The sequence below is a fragment of the Periplaneta americana genome, chromosome 7 (genome assembly GCF_040183065.1).
Source record: "Periplaneta americana isolate PAMFEO1 chromosome 7, P.americana_PAMFEO1_priV1, whole genome shotgun sequence".
Lineage (NCBI taxonomy): Eukaryota > Metazoa > Arthropoda > Insecta > Blattodea > Blattidae > Periplaneta > Periplaneta americana.
This window is the reverse complement of record NC_091123.1, coordinates 60,813,755-60,839,603: the sequence shown is the minus strand read 5'-3', so window position 1 is coordinate 60,839,603 and position 25,849 is coordinate 60,813,755. Positions and strand designations below refer to the sequence as shown.

Below are 25,849 nucleotides of genomic sequence, written 5' to 3'. Positions count from 1 at the left end.
AAACGCTTCATCACTGCACAGTGAACTGTTACCATTTTGAATTTTGAATATATATATATATATATATATATATATATATAAAATTTGTATTAAATCGTAAAAAATATTTTTTTCATATAGCAGAAGGATAGTGTTTTACACATACCAATTTTCATTATTGTATAAGATACAGTAATGTAGGGAAAAAAAATTTGAATATTTCCAAAACATTTACTGCTGTAAGCTGTGCCCAACCCCTTAAGGAACCCGAAGGTTCATTGCCGTCCTCACATAAGTCCGCCATCGGTCTCTATCCTGAGCAACATTAATCCAGTCTCTACAATCATAGCCCACCTCCCCCAAATCCATTTTTATATTATCGTCCCATCTACATCTCGGCCTCCCCAAAGGTCTTTTCCCCTCCGTTTTAAATATTAATCATACACTTTTTTTTCGTTTTCTTTCTTTGTAACGATCATAACAAACTCGTTTAATTTGGAACTACCTCAGCGCTCGTTTAACGTCATATTTTGATTGAGCCTATTTTGGGCATCTAAAAGCTAACTTTTATAAGCCTAAAAATCCTAAGTCAGTTATGAGTTATATGACATATCACTTCGAAGAGCGACAGTTTCCCGTCTCTGATCACGCCAATCATTACTCATATTAAATTATTAGAAATGTCTGCTCTAATTAATAATAATTTCTCCGACAATTATTTCAGTGATATGGAGCACAAGGAAGTGGGATTTCACCCATTAAATTCTGCCCACCCAAATGCTCCCCTCCAGATTAAAAACTATAGTGCCGCCACTGCGATCGTTTACACTCAACTACAGGTTTAGGATTCTAAATGGGCAAATCAATGCAATGGTTACAGTTATGACAACACAGCAATCGATAAGTGATACATAAAGGTGAAGATTTCTCACCTCATCAAAGCTCATTTGTCATACACAAACATGCGAGATAGAATACGAATGGAAGTTGGGGGGGGGGGAGGAAGAGGCAGGGAGAGGTTGAAGTGTGTTTATCAACGCCGCCCATGACATTAAAAGCGACGAGTGAGACAGGATATTTAAATTATCTCATTATTATTATCATTATTATTATCAGGGAACGGATTTATATGGACTAAAAATATATTAAATATGTAAATATATATGTAGTTATTTTTACCAAAATATGGAATTAAATATGGATTTTTACCAAAATATGGAATTAAATATGGACTTAAAATTATAAAAAAATGACTATGTACGTTAAATATTGGTACATTTTAATCAAACTAAACAAAAAATATAATGGACGTACCTTATCTTCCAATGTAGTTTCAACAAAACACAATTTTTATTGTCTGTTACCATAACAATAGGTTACAAACATTTCTTTCAAGTGCTGAAAAGTGAATCTTCTTCTATTGTCTCTGAGGATAGATTTATACTGACTAAAAGAGCGTTCGACGTCACAAGAAGTAACTGGTACATAATTCAATTTCACAATGTCTGCTGGGGATAAGTCCAAGTTAATCTTCACTGTTGATTCACCACTCATCACAGCAACAACCTTTTGTAGTTCTTCATATCCAGGGTTTTTTGAAAGTACAGTGTCCACCTTAGCTCTTACTGCATCTGCAACTTTACCTCTACCACGATTCAGTTGTTCCACAGTACTATTTATAATTTCAAAACTTTCAGATAGTGAAAGGTGCCTATTTTGGAGACTTTTGAGCGTTTTTATGATGCATGAAAATGTATGCTGAATGTGAGCTAAGTCATTCTTCACACTTATGTCACAGGTAACTGTTTTCGCAGTATCAATTGAGACTGCATCTTCAGAGTCCAATGCAAGGAGAACATTGTTAATAGAGTCTATATGTTCGGCATAATATTCAACTGCTTCTAGCCATATACCCCATCTAGTTAAAATTGGCTTTGGTGGCAATGGAATTTCAGGGTACATTTCTTTCAACACGTTAACTCTACTGGGAGCTTTGAGAAATACTTTTTTCACTGATGAAATCAACAAATCTACTTTAGGGAAATTGTCTCTGACCACTTCTGCCACACGATGAAATGCATGCGCCACACAAGTAAAATGAGTCAATTTAGGATATACAACAGATAATGCTTGTCCAGCTTTGACCATATAAGGGGCAGCATCGCTAATAAAGAATAACACATTATCGTACATAATACCCTTTGGCCACAGGATACCCATAGCTTCGTTGAACAGTTTAACTATAGTTTTGTTATTGCACTTTTCTAGAACATCACAATGTAAAAGAATTCGTTCAGAATATTGTTCACTTAACAAACCGATAACTACATTACCAACAAGTCTACCTTCTTTGTCGGGAGTCTCATCAATGGAAACCCAAATTGAACTATCTTTAATTTCATCTCTTATCTTCTGTATTGTCTCATCGTAGATGGATGGAGCATACGTCTTCCTAAGTGTTGACTCATCCGGGATTGTATGTTGAGTATATTTTTCAAGGAATTCCCTGAAGACCTTATTCTTTAGTTTGTAGAGAGGAATATCAGCAGAGATGAGAGAACGGCACAGGTCGATGTTAAACTCAGATCTTACATTCGATGTTGTTGGTTGTGTTAAAAACAATTGTCTCTGCTTGGAATTTAGTTGTTTGTTGGCCTGATGTTTACTAGTTGTAATGTGTTGTTGCACCAGGAACTTTTGTGTAGATGATACTGCACACTGACACAAATTACAAAATAATATTTTATTGTCAGTTGATAAACCATCTTCTTTAAATTCTGAAATGTAACTTGTTAGTTTTGATTTTAAATTGACTGAATGACGTACTTTTGGCATATTTACCGTCTTTATAGTATGATTTACAAAACTGAACCTATGTGTACTCTGACTGGCATTTAACTGTTGAGCTGCACAACTGAAGTCTGTTAAAAATTTTAAATTAAATTAATACAGTTTTGTAACTTACTTTCCCATTATTGATAGGACTGCTAATTTTCAAATAACTCTGATGTTAAAGGGATTACTGAACATGTGTTTAAATCTCTATTGTTGAAATGTATTTTTAAAAGTTAATGGAATTTTGTTTTGTTTTATTGTTAAACCTAATATAATATGGACTGTTTTATATGAAATATGGAAAATATATGGAAATTAACGAAAATATGTACTAAACTCTAAAATATGGAAAAATATGGAAAATAAAAGTAGGATTTTTCAACCCTACACATTGTGAAACATAAAGATAATGCAAAATATAAATTATATTAGCTTTATAAGTAAATATGTATTTACATATAAATCCTTTCCCTGATTATTATTATTATTATTATTATTATTATTATTATTATTATTACTACTATTATTTCTTACCAATGTTTTTTATTGTCTCGCGAACATTACTTATCCAACTTTCATTATTTACTTTCATGTCGTTTTATGGTCTAGATATTAATGTAATAACTACTGTAAGCCGATTGTATTCAATTAGAATTAGAGTCTGGCTGGTCGGAATAAAAGGCCTACTGACCTTAGTTCTGCCAGATTAAATAAATAAATAAATGTATTATTATTATTATTATTATTATTATTATTATTATTATTATTATTATTATATCACTTCGAACAGCGATAGTTTCCCGCCTTTGGTCACTCATGTTAAATTATTAGAAATATCTACTCTAATTAATAATTTCTCCGATAATTGTTTCAGTGATATGGAGCACAAGGAAGTAGGATTTCACGCCATTAAATTCTGCCCACCCAAATGCTCCCCTCCAGATTAAAAACTATAGTGCCGCCACTGCGATCGTTTACACTCAACTACAGGTTTAGGATTCTAAATGGGCAAATCAATGCAATGGTTACAATTATGACAACACAGCAATCGATAAGTAATACATAAAGGTCAAGATTTCTCACCTCATCAAAGCTCATTTGTCATACACAAACATGCGAGATAGAATACGAATGGAAGTTGGGGGGGGGAGGAAGAGGCAGGGAGAGGTTGAAGTGTGTTTATCAACGCCGCCCGTGACATTAAAAGCGACGAGCGAGACAGGATATTTAAATTAGCTCTTATTATTATTATATTATTATTATTATTATTATTATTATTATTATTATTATTATTTCTTACCAATGTTTATTATTGTCGCGCGAACATTACTTATCCAACTTTCATTATTTACTTTCACGTTGTTTTATGGTCTAGATATTAATGTAATAACTATTGTAAGCCAATTGTATTCAATTAGAATTAGAGTCTGGCTGGTTGGAATATAAGGCCTACTGGCCTTAGTTCTGCCAGATTAAATAAATAAATAAATGTATTATTATTATTATTATTATTATTATTATTATTATTATTATTATTATTATTATATCACTTCGAAGAGCGATAGTTTCCCGTCTTTGATCACTCATGTTAAATTATTAGAAATATCTACTCTAATTAATAATAATTTCTCCGATAATTATTTCAGTGATATGGAGCACAAGGAAGTGAGATTTCACGCCATTAAATTCTGCCCACCCAAATGCTCCCCTCCAGATTAAAAACTATAGTGCCGCCACTGCGATCGTTTACACTCAACTACAGGTTTAGGATTCTAAATGGGCAAATCAATGCAATGGTTACAGTTATGACAACACAGCAATCGATAAGTGATACATAAAGGTGAAGATTTCTCACCTCATCAAAGCTCATTTGTCATACACAAACATGCGAGATAGAATACGAATGGAAGTTGGGGGGGGGGGGGGAGAGGCAGGGAGAGGTTGAAGTGTGTTTATCAACGCCGCCCATGACATTAAAAGCGACGAGTGAGACAGGATATTTAAATTATCTCATTATTATTATTATTATATTATTATTATTATCATTATTATTATTATTATTATTATTATTATTATTATTATTTCTTACCAATGTTTATTATTGTCGCGCGAACATTACTTATCCAACTTTCATTATTTACTTTCACGTTGTTTTATGGTCTAGATATTAATGTAATAACCAGGGAACGGATTTATATGGACTAAAAATATATGAAATATGTAAATATATATGTAGTTATTTTTACCAAAATATGGAATTAAATATGGATTTTTACCAAAATATGGAATTAAATATGGACTTAAAATTATAAAAAAATGACTATGTACGTTAAATATTGGTACATTTTAATCAAACTAAACAAAAAATATAATGGACGTACCTTATCTTCCAATGTAGTTTCAACAAAACACAATTTTTATTGTCTGTTACCATAACAATAGGTTACAAACATTTCTTTCAAGTGCTGAAAAGTGAATCTTCTTCTATTGTCTCTGAGGATAGATTTATACTGACTAAAAGAGCGTTCGACGTCACAAGAAGTAACTGGTACATAATTCAATTTCACAATGTCTGCTGGGGATAAGTCCAAGTTAATCTTCACTGTTGATTCACCACTCATCACAGCAACAACCTTTTGTAGTTCTTCATATCCAGGGTTTTTTGAAAGTACAGTGTCCACCTTAGCTCTTACTGCATCTGCAACTTTACCTCTACCACGATTCAGTTGTTCCACAGTACTATTTATAATTTCAAAACTTTCAGATAGTGAAAGGTGCCTATTTTGGAGACTTTTGAGCGTTTTTATGATGCATGAAAATGTATGCTGAATGTGAGCTAAGTCATTCTTCACACTTATGTCACAGGTAACTGTTTTCGCAGTATCAATTGAGACTGCATCTTCAGAGTCCAATGCAAGGAGAACATTGTTAATAGAGTCTATATGTTCGGCATAATATTCAACTGCTTCTAGCCATGTACCCCATCTAGTTAAAATTGGCTTTGGTGGCAATGGAATTTCAGGGTACATTTCTTTCAACACGTTAACTCTACTGGGAGCTTTGAGAAATACTTTTTTCACTGATGAAATCAACAAATCTACTTTAGGGAAATTGTCTCTGACCACTTCTGCCACACGATGAAATGCATGCGCCACACAAGTAAAATGAGTCAATTTAGGATATACAACAGATAATGCTTGTCCAGCTTTGACCATATAAGGGGCAGCATCGCTAATAAAGAATAACACATTATCGTACATAATACCCTTTGGCCACAGGATACCCATAGCTTCGTTGAACAGTTTAACTATAGTTTTGTTATTGCACTTTTCTAGAACATCACAATGTAAAAGAATTCGTTCAGAATATTGTTCACTTAACAAACCGATAACTACATTACCAACAAGTCTACCTTCTTTGTCGGGAGTCTCATCAATGGAAACCCAAATTGAACTATCTTTAATTTCATCTCTTATCTTCTGTATTGTCTCATCGTAGATGGATGGAGCATACGTCTTCCTAAGTGTTGACTCATCCGGGATTGTATGTTGAGTATATTTTTCAAGGAATTCCCTGAAGACCTTATTCTTTAGTTTGTAGAGAGGAATATCAGCAGAGATGAGAGAACGGCACAGGTCGATGTTAAACTCAGATCTTACATTCGATGTTGTTGGTTGTGTTAAAAACAATTGTCTCTGCTTGGAATTTAGTTGTTTGTTGGCCTGATGTTTACTAGTTGTAATGTGTTGTTGCACCAGGAACTTTTGTGTAGATGATACTGTACACTGACACAAATTACAAAATAATATTTTATTGTCAGTTGATAAACCATCTTCTTTAAATTCTGAAATGTAACTTGTTAGTTTTGATTTTAAATTGACTGAATGACGTACTTTTGGCATATTTACCGTCTTTATAGTATGATTTACAAAACTGAACCTATGTGTACTCTGACTGGCATTTAACTGTTGAGCTGCACAACTGAAGTCTGTTAAAAATTTTAAATTAAATTAATACAGTTTTGTAACTTACTTTCCCATTGTTGATAGGACTGCTAATTTTCAAATAACTCTGATGTTAAAGGGATTACTGAACATGTGTTTAAATCTCTATTGTTGAAATGTATTTTTAAAAGTTAATGGAATTTTGTTTTGTTTTATTGTTAAACCTAATATAATATGGACTGTTTTATATGAAATATGGAAAATATATGGAAATTAACGAAAATATGTACTAAACTCTAAAATATGGAAAAATATGGAAAATAAAAGTAGGATTTTTCAACCCTACACATTGTGAAACATAAAGATAATGCAAAATATAAATTATATTAGCTTTATAAGTAAATATGTATTTACATATAAATCCTTTCCCTGGTAATAACTATTGTAAGCCAATTGTATTCAATTAGAATTAGAGTCTGGCTGGTTGGAATATAAGGCCTACTGGCCTTAGTTCTGCCAGATTAAATAAATAAATAAATGTATTATTATTATTATTATTATTATTATTATTATTATTATTATTATTATTATATCACTTCGAAGAGCGATAGTTTCCCGTCTTTGATCACTCATGTTAAATTATTAGAAATATCTACTCTAATTAATAATAATTTCTCCGATAATTATTTCAGTGATATGGAGCACAAGGAAGTGGGATTTCACGCCATTAAATTCTGCCCACCCAAATGCTCCCCTCCAGATTAAAAACTATAGTGCCGCCACTGCGATCGTTTACACTCAACTACAGGTTTAGGATTCAAAATGGGCAAATCATTGCAATGGTTACAGTTATGACAACACAGCAATCGATAAGTGATACATAAAGGTGAAGATTTCTCACCTCATCAAAGCTCATTTGTCATACACAAACATGCGAGATAGAATACGAATGGAAGTTGGGGGGGGGGGGGAAGGCAGGGAGAGGTTGAAGTGTGTTTATCAACGCCGCCCATGACATTAAAAGCGACGAGTGAGACAGGATATTTAAATTATCTCATTATTATTATTATTATTATTATATTATTATTATTATTATTATTATTATTATTATTATTATTTCTTACCAATGTTTATTATTGTCGCGCGAACATTACTTATCCAACTTTCATTATTTACTTTCACGTTGTTTTATGGTCTAGATATTAATGTAATAACTATTGTAAGCCAATTGTATTCAATTAGAATTAGAGTCTGGCTGGTTGGAATATAAGGCCTACTGGCCTTAGTTCTGCCAGATTAAATAAATAAATAAATGTATTATTATTATTATTATTATTATTATTATTATTATTATTATTATTATATCACTTCGAAGAGCGATAGTTTCCCGTCTTTGATCACTCATGTTAAATTATTAGAAATATCTACTCTAATTAATAATAATTTCTCCGATAATTATTTCAGTGATATGGAGCACAAGGAAGTGAGATTTCACGCCATTAAATTCTGCCCACCCAAATGCTCCCCTCCAGATTAAAAACTATAGTGCCGCCACTGCGATCGTTTACACTCAACTACAGGTTTAGGATTCTAAATGGGCAAATCAATGCAATGGTTACAGTTATGACAACACAGCAATCGATAAGTGATACATAAAGGTGAAGATTTCTCACCTCATCAAAGCTCATTTGTCATACACAAACATGCGAGATAGAATACGAATGGAAGTTGGGGGGGGGGGGAGAGGCAGGGAGAGGTTGAAGTGTGTTTATCAACGCCGCCCATGACATTAAAAGCGACGAGTGAGACAGGATATTTAAATTATCTCATTATTATTATTATTATTATATTATTATTATTATTATTTCTTACCAATGTTTATTATTGTCGCGCGAACATTACTTATCCAACTTTCATTATTTACTTTCACGTTGTTTTATGGTCTAGATATTAATGTAATAACTATTGTAAGCCAATTGTATTCAATTAGAATTAGAGTCTGGCTGGTTGGAATATAAGGCCTACTGGCCTTAGTTCTGCCAGATTAAATAAATAAATAAATGTATTATTATTATTATTATTATTATTATTATTATTATTATATCACTTCGAAGAGCGATAGTTTCCCGTCTTTGATCACTCATGTTAAATTATTAGAAATATCTACTCTAATTAATAATAATTTCTCCGATAATTATTTCAGTGATATGGAGCACAAGGAAGTGAGATTTCACGCCATTAAATTCTGCCCACCCAAATGCTCCCCTCCAGATTAAAAACTATAGTGCCGCCACTGCGATCGTTTACACTCAACTACAGGTTTAGGATTCTAAATGGGCAAATCAATGCAATGGTTACAGTTATGACAACACAGCAATCGATAAGTAATACATAAAGGTGAAGATTTCTCACCTCATCAAAGCTCATTTGTCATACACAAACATGCGAGATAGAATACGAATGGAAGTTGGGGGGGGGGGGAGAGGCAGGGAGAGGTTGAAGTGTGTTTATCAACGCCGCCCGTGACATTAAAAGCGACGAGCGAGACAAGGATGGAAACGTGTTGTTGTTGTCTGCGAAAGATATTGGCACGCACGCACAGTTATGATCTCGTCGTCTCCCACAGTCGGGCTGTCGAGCTCGACTCTTCAAGGCTGTAGTTGGTGTGCCCCCTCCATCAGTGTAGTGGCGGCAAGCGGGAGAAGCGCATCCGGTCCGCTCCACGCTAGCTCGCTCTTGTTGTTGTATCGTACTGCGCGCTCGTGTATGTGTGTGTGCGTCTATTTGTGTAGATAAATAACAGAATTCATTTATTTGCTCCAGTGGATTCGGCACAAACACTTCTCGTCTATAAATACACAGGCTTTATTTATACTGTATTTAGAGGTATGTTCTACTAAATTACAGTGAAATATATTTAGTTTCAGAAAAGTTGCCAGTGTATGTGTGTGTTGGTGTGTGGCAGGTTAAGAGTCTGGGTATGCCATGTGGATTTTATGGCTACATCACCATAAGAGTGTTGTCGCAAATCATTTTACACCCTCAACTTATCACCCCTAAATATCGCACTCACTGTTTATGCTCGTAAAGTTCGCATATTGAAAATAAGATCTGTGGTTAAATCTTATTCAAAACGTCTTAAGACTTTTCTACATATCAGCACAGCTTTATTCATTCACGGAGAGAAAGTAACGGATACGTGTATCTACTGCCTGTTTTAAGTTCTGTTTCCACATTTGCTATCATCAGTGTCGCAACAATGGAAGAAAACCCAGCCACCTGGCAGCAATTTTGTGAGTGATTTCTGTGACAATACCATTGAATCCTCGATCTCGCTACACACCACATAACGGGATTGACGTTTGATTTATGTTGCGTTATTTCAGGTTGAAAGGAAACAGACTGTATAATTTTACACATATATCTGAAAAAATAAATGAAGTTTTCGTAAGATCGAGGATGTGACAGGCTTAGTCTGTTCAGGCTTTTGGTAAGCCTTTTGTATACGCTTTTTGGTAGATGTAGTAGGTACATAAATAGATTTACCCAGGGTGCGAATTAAGATTTCTGATGAGGGGGGGATAGAATCCTAGATAGAGAAAACCATACATAAAATTATTATTATCCTCATTCGATACGGCTCAACGCTTGGTTGCACTGAGTTGCTTGTCTTGCATCTTGATCATAATAATAATTATATCTATGAGCAGGCTTAAGATAAGATGTGTAATTCCTAAGTTGTTGATTGTTGTCAGCTTGTTGGTGATGATAATACATCAATATTATTTTCTTTGCTTACTTTATAAAGTATACTCTTATTAAAACAATTATATTTCGTGACGGGGGGATAGAAGTTATCCCTGGCAGGGATTTCTTTTTTATTTTTTATTTTTAAACCTTGTTTACAAGCATGTTCCATTACAAAAATGCAATACTACATGCTAATAGACTACACATTACAATATTGCTAACTCTTACGAATACAATGTATACACATTATTGCTAGCCTATTCTACTTTCCCTAAATATACTATTTACAACATGTTAACATCTATGCTACTGTTGAAGCTTTTAAATACTTTGTACAACACTATTTTAGTACCTATTCCCTTTTTCTATTTACAGATAAAAAAATAATACTATTGCTAATTATTTTAAAAACTATGTTTAGAAATATACTATTTAACAAATTAACCTACTTTCCCTAAATTTACTATTTACAACGTGTTAACATCTATGCTACTGTTGGATCTTTTAAATACATTATACAACACTATTTTAGAGCCTATTCTGTTTTTCCGTTTACAAATTTAAAAAAAATCTATACTATTGCTAATACTTTAAAAAACTATGTTTAGGAGAATACTATTTAACAAATTAACCTATTTTCCTTAAATTTACTATTTACAACGTGTCAACATCTACTGTATGCTATTGTTGAATCTTTTAAATACATTGTACATCACTGGCAGGGATGTTAATATGAATTGATGAGGGGGAATAACTTTCAAACGGGGGGAAATCTCCCCCATCTCCCCCTGGATTTACCCTGGAATGGAGAAAGGAGTGCTTTCCCGCGTAGTGCAGCATATGGTGGTACGACTGGATTGAGTGATGATTTCGAGTGAAGATGTCTGAGAAATGCGTATATTAGAAATGAAGGTATTGGGGACGGATTGCGTGTGAAAATATCGGAGAATAAAATCATCTATCGGGTATATTAGCGGATTTGGTGGTCTTAGCTTTCACAGTGATCACATCGTGTCTTTAGAGTGTGTTCTACAATTCAAAGGTCATTTTCAACTATTTAAGTACGTTTGTTCTCCCATGTGTGGTGCGTAGCGGGATCGAAGTTTCATTTGCACAAACCTGACCTTACTCAATTACCATAGTATTTTGAAGTGTTATTTTGATTTACTTACTACCTAGACGATGAAAGTGAAACAGATAAAGTTGAAATTTTATGAATATTTATTAAATTAAAACGTGCTGTGTAGGGCTATATTGTCAGTTTATGCAGAGCGGAAAGAGAAGCTGTAAAGCTATTAAGAAAAAGTTGTGAATTAAATACTATAACAGTTGTTAGTAAATTGGTTTGAAGTAAGTTTCATCAGTACTTTCACATTTTTTTTAGAATGGGATGGGGAGAAGAAGGCCCACCTGACCCTTTCCCTGTCGCCGGCGCCGTATTGTTGTGCCGTAATATTGTCGCACCATCGGATCTGTGCCCCTTCAGCGCTGTCGTCGTTCTTGGAAACGTTAACGCCTCTGCTCACCCCATTCCACCTGTTTCTCTCCCACTACGTCAAACAGCAGGCCACGAACCTTCCCGAATAGGGATGTTGCCAAACTTCCGTCAAACAGTGTCATGTCTCTTGAATATTGCTTATAATAATGTAGGGTTAATTATTACTTATTCATAATTTAATTTAAGTAGGTCTTTCAATCAAAATACTTCTTGTATTTCTACATTTTTAAAATCTAAATCCCATGTCTCGAATCACTTTCCGTAGCGTTTCTCTCCCTCCTTGGAAATTTATTGCTTCTCTCGCAACCTTCAATAATTTCTCCAATGTCGCAACTTCTTTCTGCATCGTATAAAATTCTTGTATCTTTCTTCTTAAAATACATCTGTCCATATCATCTACAAGAATTAAAGGTTCCCTTGGTCTGTTCTTCCCTGGTGACTCTAGCTTTTCATCTCCTGCACAGACTCCCTCTCTCCTGATTTTCTTTATTAGGCGCTCTGACCTGCCTATATAAATTACATAAAAAAAGTTGTAATATATTTGTAGTAGTTAAGTAAGTAATTTTAAAACGTAATCAATTGAAATACAATAAGCCTCACCTGTGATCGCAGCTGCTCTTTTCGTTGTCTGATTTATAGGAAACAAATATTGACCTGTTTGTTTCTCTTCATCGCAAAATGCTATTACTTGCTTACTAATATTTCTTTCACCACTTCGTGCTACAGTATTCATGTTGAGTTGACAACACTGGACTGCAAGTGCAAATAAACTGTCCCGCAAGAAGGCTCAAAATTGTGAGTAGTGGGGGAGAGAAAGAGAGAGGGATAGAAAAGAGAGAAATAGGAATACAGGGAAAGAAATGAATTGCCGAGGCTGAAAAGGAATTAAGGTTCAGTTCCCATATCTTACGGGGGCACAGATCCGATGGTCGGACTATACCGTCTGCTGGCCTTCCTAAGCTTAGCCATCCCCTTCCCTTCATACTTCAAAAGCTTTCATTTTGAATTCAGACTTTTCTCTTATTCATTCTCTACGAAAATTTAAAGCAACAAGGTTAAAAAATTATTTCTCACAACCTTAACACAATTTGTTTTTACATGTCAATGTCGTAGCAGAGAAAGTAACTGATAAGTGTAGTGTATCAGCCATTATTTTTACGTTTGTTATCGCTGACGCAATAATGGAACAAAATTCTTCGGTCCGATAGTAAATTTTTGAGTTGTCTAAAGCTAACAATGAGATAAGATACACGCAATTTTTATTCATATTAGATCTTTGTAACGGTGTTCATAAACATAATCTTTGAGAAAGATATCAATTTATGTCAACCAATTTCCTGTTGCCGACCACGTAGGTGTACAGTATGCAATTTGAAAATTTTGTAACTACAATGGACTGAGAGAGTAGACTAGAGCCTCTGTAAAATTTGAAAGCACAGCACTGAATGTGAGCTGAGGTAATATTTCTATTTTCTAAGCTCTTTGACTTGACTTTTGTTTAATATTGTTTCGCTACACAGTTCAAAGAAAACGCCACTGCCATAAATGTCGCGTCGGTGCTAACAAAGAGTTTATTCGTATTAAATCTGTCATAACAGATTTTACATCAGATTGATCTCTGTCTTATACAAGCACCGAAATGCATACGAAAATGTTACGCCCTAATAATAATAATAATAATAATAATAATAATAATAATAATAATAATAATAATAATGAAAAATGATGGAGTAGAAATGCGAATAAAGTATGAGATGTAATTAGAGAAATTTTACAACTTGAAGTAGTAAATTATAGATATCAGAAAGAGAAAAAGGATGGTTATGAAGAAAATTGTGCGATGGAGAAAGTAGGATAGAATTAATAATAATTAAAGGATAGAAAGAGGTAGACAGTATTATAAATATTATTTAGAAAGTGCAAATACTAAGATCAGTGCATAAATAGCGAGTAATCAAAGGAGTTTAAGATAAGTATTAGGGAAATAGTAGTTTAACATAGGCCCCTACCTTCGGAATAGCAATAAAATTATAGGAAAATGTAAATAGGGAGTTACGGTGTGACCTAAATGCGAAGGAACATAATAACACATACTGATGTTTTTGACAATAAATATCATATCGTATATCATAATATAAACAGTCTTACCGGTATGCCAAAGTGTTCCTATTATATTACATCATTTTGTCAATGATTTATGCGTAGTAATTTTAACATATTACTCGTATTTTTCAATCGTGATTTTCCTTGTGGCGTTTTTTTTTAACTTTTTTTTTTCCGTACTTAATTATTTTGAAAACAATGAAAGTGAAAACTTACGTTTCGTAATTTACAGCTATTTAAGCAGTAAAATTTACTATTATTATTATTTTATTATTATTATTATCATTATTACTATTATTATTAAGAGGAATTTGTAGATATAGAGTGTATGATAAGGAAACGTATAGAGGAATATAGGAAATGGAGTCTCAATATATGGGTAAATATTAAGAAAACAGATTACATTGCAATAGGTGTAGATTGAAAGAATTTAATTTTGGAAAACGTCAAAGAAATATAAATCATTGTGATGAATATATACATATATGAGTTAAGATAACTAAAAATGAAAATCATGAAGATGATATAAATTTAATAATTAATCAGCAATTTCAAAATTAAATAGCAGTCTATACTCCGTTTGAAGTCTGTACATTATAGGAGCAGAAACAAGTCCAATGACCGCTCTGGGGGAAAGCATTGCTTGAAGACGAGAGTGAAAAATGCCACACCACCTTCCACGCGCGTCTTACCCCTTAGTGGCCGTGAGCCGATGCAACCGGCAATACACTCCCGCACTGAAAGGCTCCGCCCATTCGTTGTGTCATCGGTTCCACCCAAATGCGTCGAATTACTTTACAGATTTCAGAAACGGAGTGTATGCTATAAAGACAAAAACAAAAGCAAACATAGATTATGCAGTTGTTATTAAAAGAACAATATCATACGGCTCAGAAACATGGCATTTGAATTTAATAGATATTGCAATTCGATAAGTCAGATGAATACTAGAATATTTATTCAGTGGTTCCGTCTTTGACTTATCTTATTCGTGTTTATGAATTAGGCCTACACATATTCAAATCACACATACATTAAAATGTAATACATAATACGAGACAAACGTTTTTGCCTGTTGAGGTATCTTGAGGTTCATATGTTACTTACTTACTTGCTTTTAAGGAACCCGGAGGTTCATTGCCGCCCTCACATAAGCCCGCCATTGGTCCCTATCCTGAGCAAGATTAATCCAGTCTCTACCATCATATCCCATCTCCCTCAAATTCATTTCAATATTATCTTCCCATCTACGTGTCGGCCTCCCCCAAAGGTCTTTTTGCCTCCGGCCTTCGAACTAACACTCTATATGCATTTCTGTATTCGCCCATACGTGCTAAATGCCATGCCCATCTCAAACGTCTGGATTTTATGTTCCTAATTATGTCAGGTGAAGTATACAATGCGTGCAGTTCTGTGTTGTGTAACTTTCTCCATTCTCCTGTAACTTCATCCCTCTTAGCCTCAAATATTTTTCTAAGAACCTTATTCTCAAACACCCTTAATCTCTGTTCCTCTCTCAAAGTGAGAGTCCAAGTTTTACAACCATACAGAATAACCGGTAATATAACTGTTTTATAAATTCCAACTTTCAGATTTTTTGACAGCAGACTAGATGACAAAAGCTTCTCAACCGAATAATAACAGGCATTTCCCATATTTATTCTGCGTTTAATTTCCTCCCGAGTGTCATTTATATTTGTTACTGTTGCTCCGAGATATTTGAATTTTTCCACCTCTTTGAAGGATAAATCTCCAATTTTTATAGTTCGATTTCGTACAATATTCTGGTCACGAGACATAATCATATATTTCGTCTTTTCGGTATTTACTTTCAACCCTATCGCTTTACTTGTTTCAAGTAGAATTTCCGCGTTTTCTCTAATCGTTTGTGGATTTTCTCCTGACATATTCACGTCATCCGCATAGACAAGAAGATGATGTACATAACCCGTTTAATTCCAAACCCTCTGTATTATCCTGAACTTTCCTAGTGGCATATTCTAGAGCGAAGTTAAAACGTAAAGGTGATAGTGCATCTCCCTGCTTTAGCCCGCAGTGAATTGGAAAAGCATCAGATAGAAACTGGCCTATACGGACTCTGCTGTAAGTTTCACTAAGACACATTTTAATTAATCGAACTAGTTTCTTGGGAATACCAATAGGTTCATATGTTAAAACAACTTATATTGAACACATCAATAACATGATGTAACATGGTGTGTATATGTTAAACATTTTAGTTGACAAGATAAAATCTGAAATCTAAATTATAATAAGTTATACGTACTATGTTAAAATGTATTAGCCAATATTGGATATTACGATCAAAAGGTGATTCTTAGTTAAATGATCGTAATGTTTTGACAAAAAATAAAAAATAAATAAAGTACTTTGAGTATTACGCAAGTAGGCCTAGGTTACATGTAAATTACAATTTAAAACTGGTTAAAAATGCGGATTACATCATATTGTTATGGCGTGGTTCATGTTTTCCAATGTGTTATGTCACTAATTAACAATTTAACACTGTAATAAATATGTTTGTTGCAACAGTCTTTGATACATTCTTGTGGAAGTATTATAAGAGCAGTAGGGCCTATACTGCTAATTCAGTTCTTAAAATGTTGTATATTAGTAGGCCTATACTTAGATAAACAAAGACTGATACCCTTAACAAAAATATAAACGGAAAAAGAAGTAAAAGAAAAGCATTACGTTTTTCGCACTTTCAGTTTGCCGTAGGTTCATCTCTGTTTGCAGAAAGATAAACACACATTCTCTCTCATGCAAATTTTACGATGACAGCGTACTTTTTGTCTTTCAATTGAATTTAAGTACAGTATATGACAACATATGAATGAAAGAGGAAATTCATTACGTTTGGTACTTCACAATTATTTACGCATCAGAATTGAGATTGTGGGAACTGAGATGTTTGTCCGTATATAGTTAATAATATGTTACGTAATGTGTATTGCATTGACTTTTACTGTATTGTCAACAATAAGCTCTCTCACAGCCATTCATATTTTTAACTTGTACCGTAAAAAAGGCAATGAAATGTTTCGTATTTAGTCCTACATGCGCTGGGTTTCTGCTATCTCTAGAAGCTTATTCAGGTTAAGAAAGGGGACATAATACATGTCCCTTTACTAGAAAATTGTAAATAAAGAATAATACATTTCAACGTATAGTCTACATGAACTTACATTATTCGTTCGATTTGTTTTTATTTTATTCTGTCTTCGGTAAAACTGCGTATACTTTGAGTATTGCAGTGTTTAATTTTTTACTTCGTAATTTCGCAAACAATTCTATGCATAATTTGAGTATATACAGTAAGTATAGGCTACTGTATTAGGCCCTATTTCTTTTGTTTTATAGTTTTCTAACATTTTCATAATTGTTTGCTCGTATATTATACTAATAGATTTTTTAGTTGGTTATTTAACGACGCTATATCAACTACTAGGTTATTTAGCGTCGATGAGATTGGTGATACCGAGATGGTATTTGGCGAGATGAGGCCGAGGATTCGTCATAGATTACCTGGCATTCACAGTACGGTTGAGGAAAACCTCGGAAAAAACCCAATCAGCCCAAGCGGGGATCGAACCCGATCCCGAGCGCAACTTCAGACCGGCAGGCAAGCGCCTTAACCGACTGAGCCACGCTGGTGGCTTGTACTAATAGATATTTGGGCGATAAGTATTAATGTCACTTATATTATTATTATTATTATTATTATTATTATTATTATTATTATTATTATTATTATTAAAATGTGGCCTAATGTCCTAAAAAGTGATAGGGAGTTTGATGTCCCTTTGATCTCGTGTAACGTCTGTATAGCAATTAGGATAAATAAATACAATTTGCTGTAGGCTAATAATCAACGGCTTTTCCAGAACACGCTATGAAATGTTTCACGTAAAACAATCTTTATCTCGAAAGGAAAGCAAAAACGAGCAAAATAATTATATTAAAACTTTTTGTTTGAACTATCTCAAAGAATAACCAACTAAAATTAATGACATTAATTTATGGTTCAGTCTGTATATTTAGGGTTACCACATGGAATACCGCCACTGGTTTCTATGGCCGGAAAACATACCGTTAGTGAAAAATGACATACCGTCACTGAAAAAATGTGATCCGTAAAAATTTGTTTATACATTTCTTCATAGCAAAGAGTAATATCTATTTGCTTCGTAAATCTAAAGCACAACCTCAACGTGTATTTAGACATGTTTATTTGATAAGTCAACTCCTGGAATGCTTAAAACGGTAGTACAGTAGAACTTGGTTATAACGACATCCAAGGGACCTTAAACATTATGTTGTTATAAACGAGTGTCGTAGTAACCGAGATTCACATTATCAATCTAGTGAGGTGGAAAATGAAAAATAACAAACTTAATTAGGCTTATTTTAGATTTATGTATTGATTTTTAAGCCTGCAATGAACATAATAAAATACACGTAGGCCTACAATTATAAATACAGTATTCTGTATTAAAACAGTTTGTTCAGTACTCACCAAACTATCAGTCATTTTACTCTGTTGTCTTCTACTTGCCCAATAGAAACTTTCTAGGACTAAATTACGTTCTATGTTCATAATTTCAGTTGCAATTTCACTGCTCCCTTCCTAGCTTCATAGAACATGTTCACAATTCTAATGACTTCTAAAGCGTCACTCACTTCTTTTAGTGGCCATACTGGGTTAAAATGCGTGCACTAAATGAAAACTTCCTGTCGAAACTGATCTAAAACCGCATGAATTCGGGCAGGTTACAATGGGTGGGGAATCCGCCTGCATTCCAGAGATCTATGACAGAAGGAGACTGTAAAGAATTTGTCAGGGTCAGATTTCAACAAAATATTTCTTAAAATACTTTGGTTCTTAGAAAATCTTATTCCAAACTGAGGTTGAAAATGACGTTATATGCGAGGTAGACGCATATACGTTTGTCGTATTAAGCAAGGTAGGAAAGCATATGTATTATGGGGAATTAGTTGGGACCACAGAATATTTGACGTTATAGGCGAGGTGTCGCACAAGACGAGGTCGCTATAACCAAGTTCTACTGTATTTCAAGTATATAAGGCTATGGTCTGTAGGTTTTGGCGGCCATTGTTGCCAATTTAGTGACTGTGTCATTTCTGTTGTTGCACTATTTATTAAAAATTACGTAAGGTATTTTGAAGCTTTAACATTATTTTAAATAATAAGTCTCAGTGGACACTGCAAAATAATCTAGTAAATAACTGAAGAAACTTGAAAATTATTTTATTAAGAAATTTAATGTGTTGCGTAAACTTCAAAGATTCGCGTTATTGATTGCACGAAACAATTTATTGTGTACATCATGTGTATGTTGTATGGGAGAGGATATGCCTTTTTTTAAATGGAGGTATGCCAGGGAAAAATCTTGTGGTAGCATACTGCCTCTGGTTTTTCCCCACTTTCCTCACTGCTCGTATAGGAAAATGTACAGTAGGACGTCGGAATCATTGGCTGAAAACCGATAGGAGCAAATATATTGCATTTTAATGAATATTCTATTTCCTTAATTATATGTGTGCACTGTAAACAACACAATCATATTATGTACTGTAGGCCTACAGTGAAACATAAATAATATTTTTGCGAATTTCATTTTTTTTTAAATATCAGGCTTCATTAAAATATAATAGTAGAATTCAAGCAATTTAACTGCTTAGAATTATATTTTACTGGAGTTCACAAATTTTAACAATGACCTGTTATTCTGATCTGTCGACTTGAACTGAAATCAATTAAAATACTCTCTCGACATTTGTTTGTGTGCAAGGAAAGCAAAATCCGTTATTTTTACAATGCAGAATGACAGTTTTATTTTTGAATCCAATAAAATATCTCGCACACTTATCATTTCAAGGCTTGTTTAAATTACAATCTTGATACACGTTAAAATCAGGCTTCGAGACTTCGGACCCGATAGAGCAGTTCAGTGGGAAATCCGCATAACGGCGTACTGAGTATAGTGGTAAAGCATACAGTGGGTGGGGATACTGTAGAATGAATGCCAACAAATACGCAAAGGAAAACGCTCTAGATTTGAAGGTTCTGGCGAATAATTTGGTTTTCAGAGCAAGAGATGCCGGAAGCCCTCAAATTAATTTAGAAAATGATGCAGAGAATTAATGGGACACCAAGTACACCGGTTACTGAACGTGTAAAACAGAAGTGGAAATCAATTTTATGTAAAAATAACGGATACGGAACATTGTGTAACATAAACAGCAAATTAGTGGACATAGAGTCACCCGAGAATAAAGAACTGTCTCTTAGAGACTGAGATGATGTTAGGTTTTTTCGTTTTGCTCCTATCACGTCATGCGACGTAGAGCGCAGCTTTTCACAGTACAAACTGAGTTTGGCAGATAACCGAAAAAGATTTACGTTTGAGACACTGAAAAATGTATCTTGTAGTACATTGCAATTCGATACTGTAACTGCACTTCCTAAAGACGACCAATAGGATAAATGAAGAAATTAACATTACTACATGCTTATTTCCACCATTAACACTGTGCATAATTAAACACAAATGCTTGTAAAAGACAGGAGAATAAATGCTTTTCACATTCTCTTGACATTATCACTGTGTAATGTATATTTACTTTCAGAATATGTGTGTTTCCCCATACTACCGTACTTTACTCTAAATAGCAACGTCGTTACCTCAACACATCTCTATCTACCTGCAGCGAGTCAACACTCTATAGTGCATGCACAGTAAACTTATTGTATCGGGTCCAAAGTCTCGAAGCCTGGTTATAATACACTGCTAAATTTCAAATAGCAAATGGACGAATCTCACTCTTCTCGAAACAAAACCACTCGCAAGCCACCACCAGAAAGACTTGTTACGGCTATGTGGCCAGGCTGCATAATTTTTCATTCCTTCTTTCCCAAATTGATAATGCATTTTTAAAGTAAGTTAATGGATGTTTAATTTTTCAAGGAGGACATTTAGCAATATCCAGAAATTCCTCCCGGACACCTAACAGAAGGTTAAATTCGAGGACATGTCCGGGATTTTCTGGACGTCTGGTAATCGTAATATGTAGGCTATATTGTAAAAGCTTTGTAAAACCATTTTTTGATTTGGTTGTAGGCCTAACGAAATAACAAGAAGTTGCAGAAATGCGATTTCTTCTAAAATTAGTAGTACCTTAATGAATCTGGAGCAAAATTAAACAATTTCATTTTCTTTATTATTATGGAAAAATTTCAATAAATTCGTAGTTTACGTGTTTTGAGAATTGCCACAGTAAAATTGAAAATAATTGAGGACCGAACATTCTAAATGTGCTAAGTGCCAAAAACAAGTTTCTGAGATATTGATGAAAAACACACTGCGAAATGCATGTTGAGATACCTACAACACTACCTTTTGGCGCACAAATGACTTGAGCTACGACAAAGACATTTTAGTATGATATTCCCATATGGATGTTCCTTCCTTAGGTTGAATAAAATGAAATTTGAAAAACTGGCACTTAGCACATTTAGAATGTTAGGTCTTCAATTCTTAATTAAGCAGTTATTTTTATGAATATTTACTAACCTGGACAACATACGAGTACAGTCACGAGTGCTCAGTTACTCAAATGACGTAATAAGAGTAGGCTATATATGGATGTGAAAGGAAAGGGAAATCCCTCTTCAAGGGACAAGGCTTTGTTTGTTGCATAGACTACAGGCGATGTTATCTATCAGTGCTATTAAAAATGGCAACATTATAAGCAGATTCTGCACACACGTCTTAGTGATCTAGCGGTCAGCATTCGCGGCTACAAATCATGAGAACCAGAGTTCGGTTCTCATCCTGAGAACGAAAATGTCTCCTTAGCGAGACTATTTAATACTTTCACTCTTAAAAATTTAGAAGCTAAGTGAGTTTATGTAAAGAATTTATGTAGCAGAAGCACCTCAGTGTTCAAGTAAAAGTTCTGAAAATGCGTTCTAGATCTGAAGTGTGTGAATTACGTTACGAAAACCATCAAGAAGAAGGATCCAAGTGCAAATATTGCGTATCGATTGCCATAATGCAGTAGCGACTGAACATTGTAAGTTATTGTTTTAAAATAATATAAGTAAATAACTGGACTATAAAGTCAAAATTATAATAAAGTCAATTTTAACATTAAAGCAAATTATATAGTTGAGATTAAAATGCAATTGTAATAAGGGAATACTAATTACTGATATAAAAATATCTGTGATTGTTTAAGATAAGTAACATAAATTCTTTCCACATGTCTGAACTTCTAGCGAAATATCTATTTGATATCTTATACGTGCGTACAAATTACTATTCACATTATTCAAGCTCATAACCAGCTTACAGCCCTAATTGAGTATCCTACAAAGACATTTCACTGTTTTTATGCGATTCTGTAACCCTTAATTAAAAAAAAATGAAATATTTCGATTCCTATACATGCATTCATGTTTCCTTTTTGATCAATATTATCTATCATAGAATACAGGATTTTCGTATTCTACCAAAACAACAAAGCCGCAATTCTAACCTCTAACTGACGAACCCTACTCACCAATTCTACGTCTATTTAATGCTAGGCTTTATGCTACAAATTATATACTATACTAACACAAGCACGTGGTAGCGACACAGCATGTAGAAAACCGATAACATAGCAGCAGTCGAAAGAAATGCTACGTTCTGATTTAAAAGCCTACCGCTAATCGTTCAATTTTTTCATGACAGTTGAAGTTGGCGTGCAGCGCTCGATCTGATATATTTTCGTATCTTATACTTTCTCTTGAATGACCCTTCAGCATGGAGGCATTCCGTCAAAAATGTTATGGATATATAAGAGTTATTTAGAGTAAATAAAAATTGCACGTTTGTAAAACAATAATTTTCCATATTGTATAAGATGTGCAAAAAATTAAACGACACCCTGTATTTATTTTTACATTTTTGTTTTCTCCAGATGTTAATTGTATAGGGCATCATAATAGTACATTATGCAACGAGCCTATAATGGTAATTAAGACGCTCGCTTACGCTCGTTTCATAAACATACTCGCGTCTTAATTACTACCATTATAGGATCGTTGCATAATATACAATTAATACCTGGAGAATACAAAAATATAAAAATAAATACAGAGTGTCGTTTAATTTTTTGTACATTTTGTACAATATGGAAAATTATTGCTTTACAAATGTGCATTTTTTTTTACTCCAAATAAGTCCTATATACCCATGCCATTTTTGACGTAATGCCTCTAGGCTGAAGGGTCATTCAAGAGAAAGTCTTAATTACCATTATAGGCAAGATGCATACAAGTGTTTTTGTTCGACCATAATTAAATGTCAAAGTTTTCAGTTTTTACAAATATCTTACCTTGTTACTTTAGTGATAATGAAATGGTGAATATGCGTGTATTTTCAGCGTGTTCTCGGCTATTGCAACAGATGGCACGAGTGTGAGTGTCTTTTCAGCGTGTCCCTAAGTAGTCCAACAGATGGCAGGCGTGTACGCCGTATTTATTGATTTTTTGCAGGGCTTTGTATGGAGATTTTAACCTCAAAGCAACACACATTAAAACACAGGAAATTAACTGAGTTTATTAGAATATTAAAATTAACATGAACAGGATTTATTTTATTTTAAATACATGGTTTTGATTGTGCAGTTTGTGAAATTTATCTGGAGAATTGCTTCCAGTGTAATGTCTGAAATTGGGTTAATGTTTATTTGAATGATTCGATCGATGTCACTTTCAAAATTCGCGCCTGCCATTTTGGATTGGTGCTGTCCTAGATCATATATACCCAGATAGGTAGGCCTTATAGGCTTTGAGGTTAACAACTTTTGTCAGGTTTACTACGCTGCCATCTAGTTGTTACATAAGGAGTCACGTCATAATTCCCATTTGTACTGCCACCTTGTGTTCGTTTACGGCGGACGGGTGGCGATCCTGGCGGTTGTTCTCTTCAAAGTGCTGCCGATTTTAACATAGCGATGAGTTATCTGTTACATATATGATCTAGGGTGCTGTCAAGGCTTGCGGGATGTTGCGCGTACGATATTAATCAATATTGCGGATGCTTAGTTGGAAATCGATAGTTGCAATAACGTAATGAATAGCAGCACTTTAATGTATGTCATTAAGATACAGTTACGTCACATGTAATGAGCGTATTATGGTATAGTCGAACAAAAACATTTTATTCACATATCATTGTATGATTGTATGCATCTCCAGTCTGACTAAAGTAATATGTAGCTAGTCGGCGGTGTATGCAATGGAGGGGGAAAGGAACTGGCCACCCTACCCCATTATCTCCTGCGCTCATAAGTGTGCCTTCTTGGTGTCACTTGTGGGTAAACACAATATAATATTTGTTACTCAGTCAAATGACAAATCAATGTAAAATAATGACTTATATTATATGGTCATTAAGTTTTATATACATGAGCTACAAATTGCAAACGTTTTCGCCCATTCAGGCATCTTCAGGCACAATTATACAATATCTCAATATCAAACTATGTAGCTATTACATTGGTGGTAGATAAACTGTTAAAGATTAATGGTGTACAAAACATCTCCATAATTAAAATGTAATATTACAAGTCATAAATTAAAATAATGTTAAAAACCACGTATTGTTGTAATTAAACTTCGTAATATTCTGTGGAACTCTTGTTCAGTAGAGTCCAATAAGTGATGAATTATGTCTGAAATATATAAATAAATACGAAATAGAAATAGAAAATTATCAAACGTAAAAGTGTAATCGGAATTGGATTGGATAAGTAAAAGTACTCACGTCGTTTGAACGTGGCAACTGTATAGATCACTATAAAACAATATGTTAAAAACCACGTAGTGTTGTAATTAAACTTCATAATATTCTGTGGAACGTAATGACCATATAATATAAGTCATTATTTTACATTGATTTGTCATTTGACTGAGTAACAAATATTATATTGTGTTTATCTATATTAATTGACAATCTGAATATTTCCAACATGCTTTCTAAGTCACTTGTGGGGTTCAGACCTGTCTTCGGACAGTTGAATAAACAACAACATCATTGTATGGATCTAATGAATAATTAAAAAGGAGAAGTGCATCTGAATATGAATTTACCACTACTGAGAATTAATATAACTATGAATCCAGTAATCTAATTCACGGATAGTAGCCAATCGAAAACACTAATTCGTTGACTGTGTTTTCCTAGTACTGCAAAATAATGTTTAGAAATAAAGTATTGTGCGGGCTTGAGAATGCCTCTTTCCCTAATATGTTGTGTCCGTGTGCCGTCTCGTGCTGATAATTGGGAAGACTGTGGGAATGCATGGCGGCCGTGCTGTCCACGCCCTTGTTTGTGAGCAGGTCCACATTCCTTTACTACATCGCTCTTAAGAACCGACTTGTGACTGTTTATTAAATAGCTGCTTTGCTGTGTAGTGGGATAACCGAGAATTATAGCCACTGCTCTCCCAAGATGTATTTTACTTATTAAAATAATTTAAACAGATTTAATTATGAATAATCAGAACAGCGGTAGTCATGTTTTGTAATAACAATACAACAATTTTATTTTACTTAAATTACATCTAACTGAAATCAGTGGCGTGTGGTGATAAATAATCCTGGTGGTGCACAAATATTTATTGTGATTATTAGACTTCGTGG

The 25,849-nt window shown here is 33.9% G+C and overlaps 1 protein-coding gene across 3 annotated transcripts in view; it reads left to right on the top strand.

The window, feature by feature from the left end:
• LOC138703155 (insulin-like peptide receptor) overlaps positions 1-25,849 on the top strand; it is a 722,445-nt gene that overhangs the window by 429,953 nt on the left and 266,643 nt on the right. The window contains exon 1 of one of the 3 annotated variants that reach the window (XM_069830810.1): positions 9,381-9,644. The exons of 1 other annotated variant lie outside the window; for it this stretch is intronic. The gene's annotated coding sequence lies outside the window, so the exon portion shown is untranslated. Of the gene's footprint in view, positions 1-9,380; positions 9,645-9,702; positions 10,052-25,849 lie in introns of those variants that run through there. One more of the 3 variants, XM_069830811.1, reaches the window with a different exon arrangement.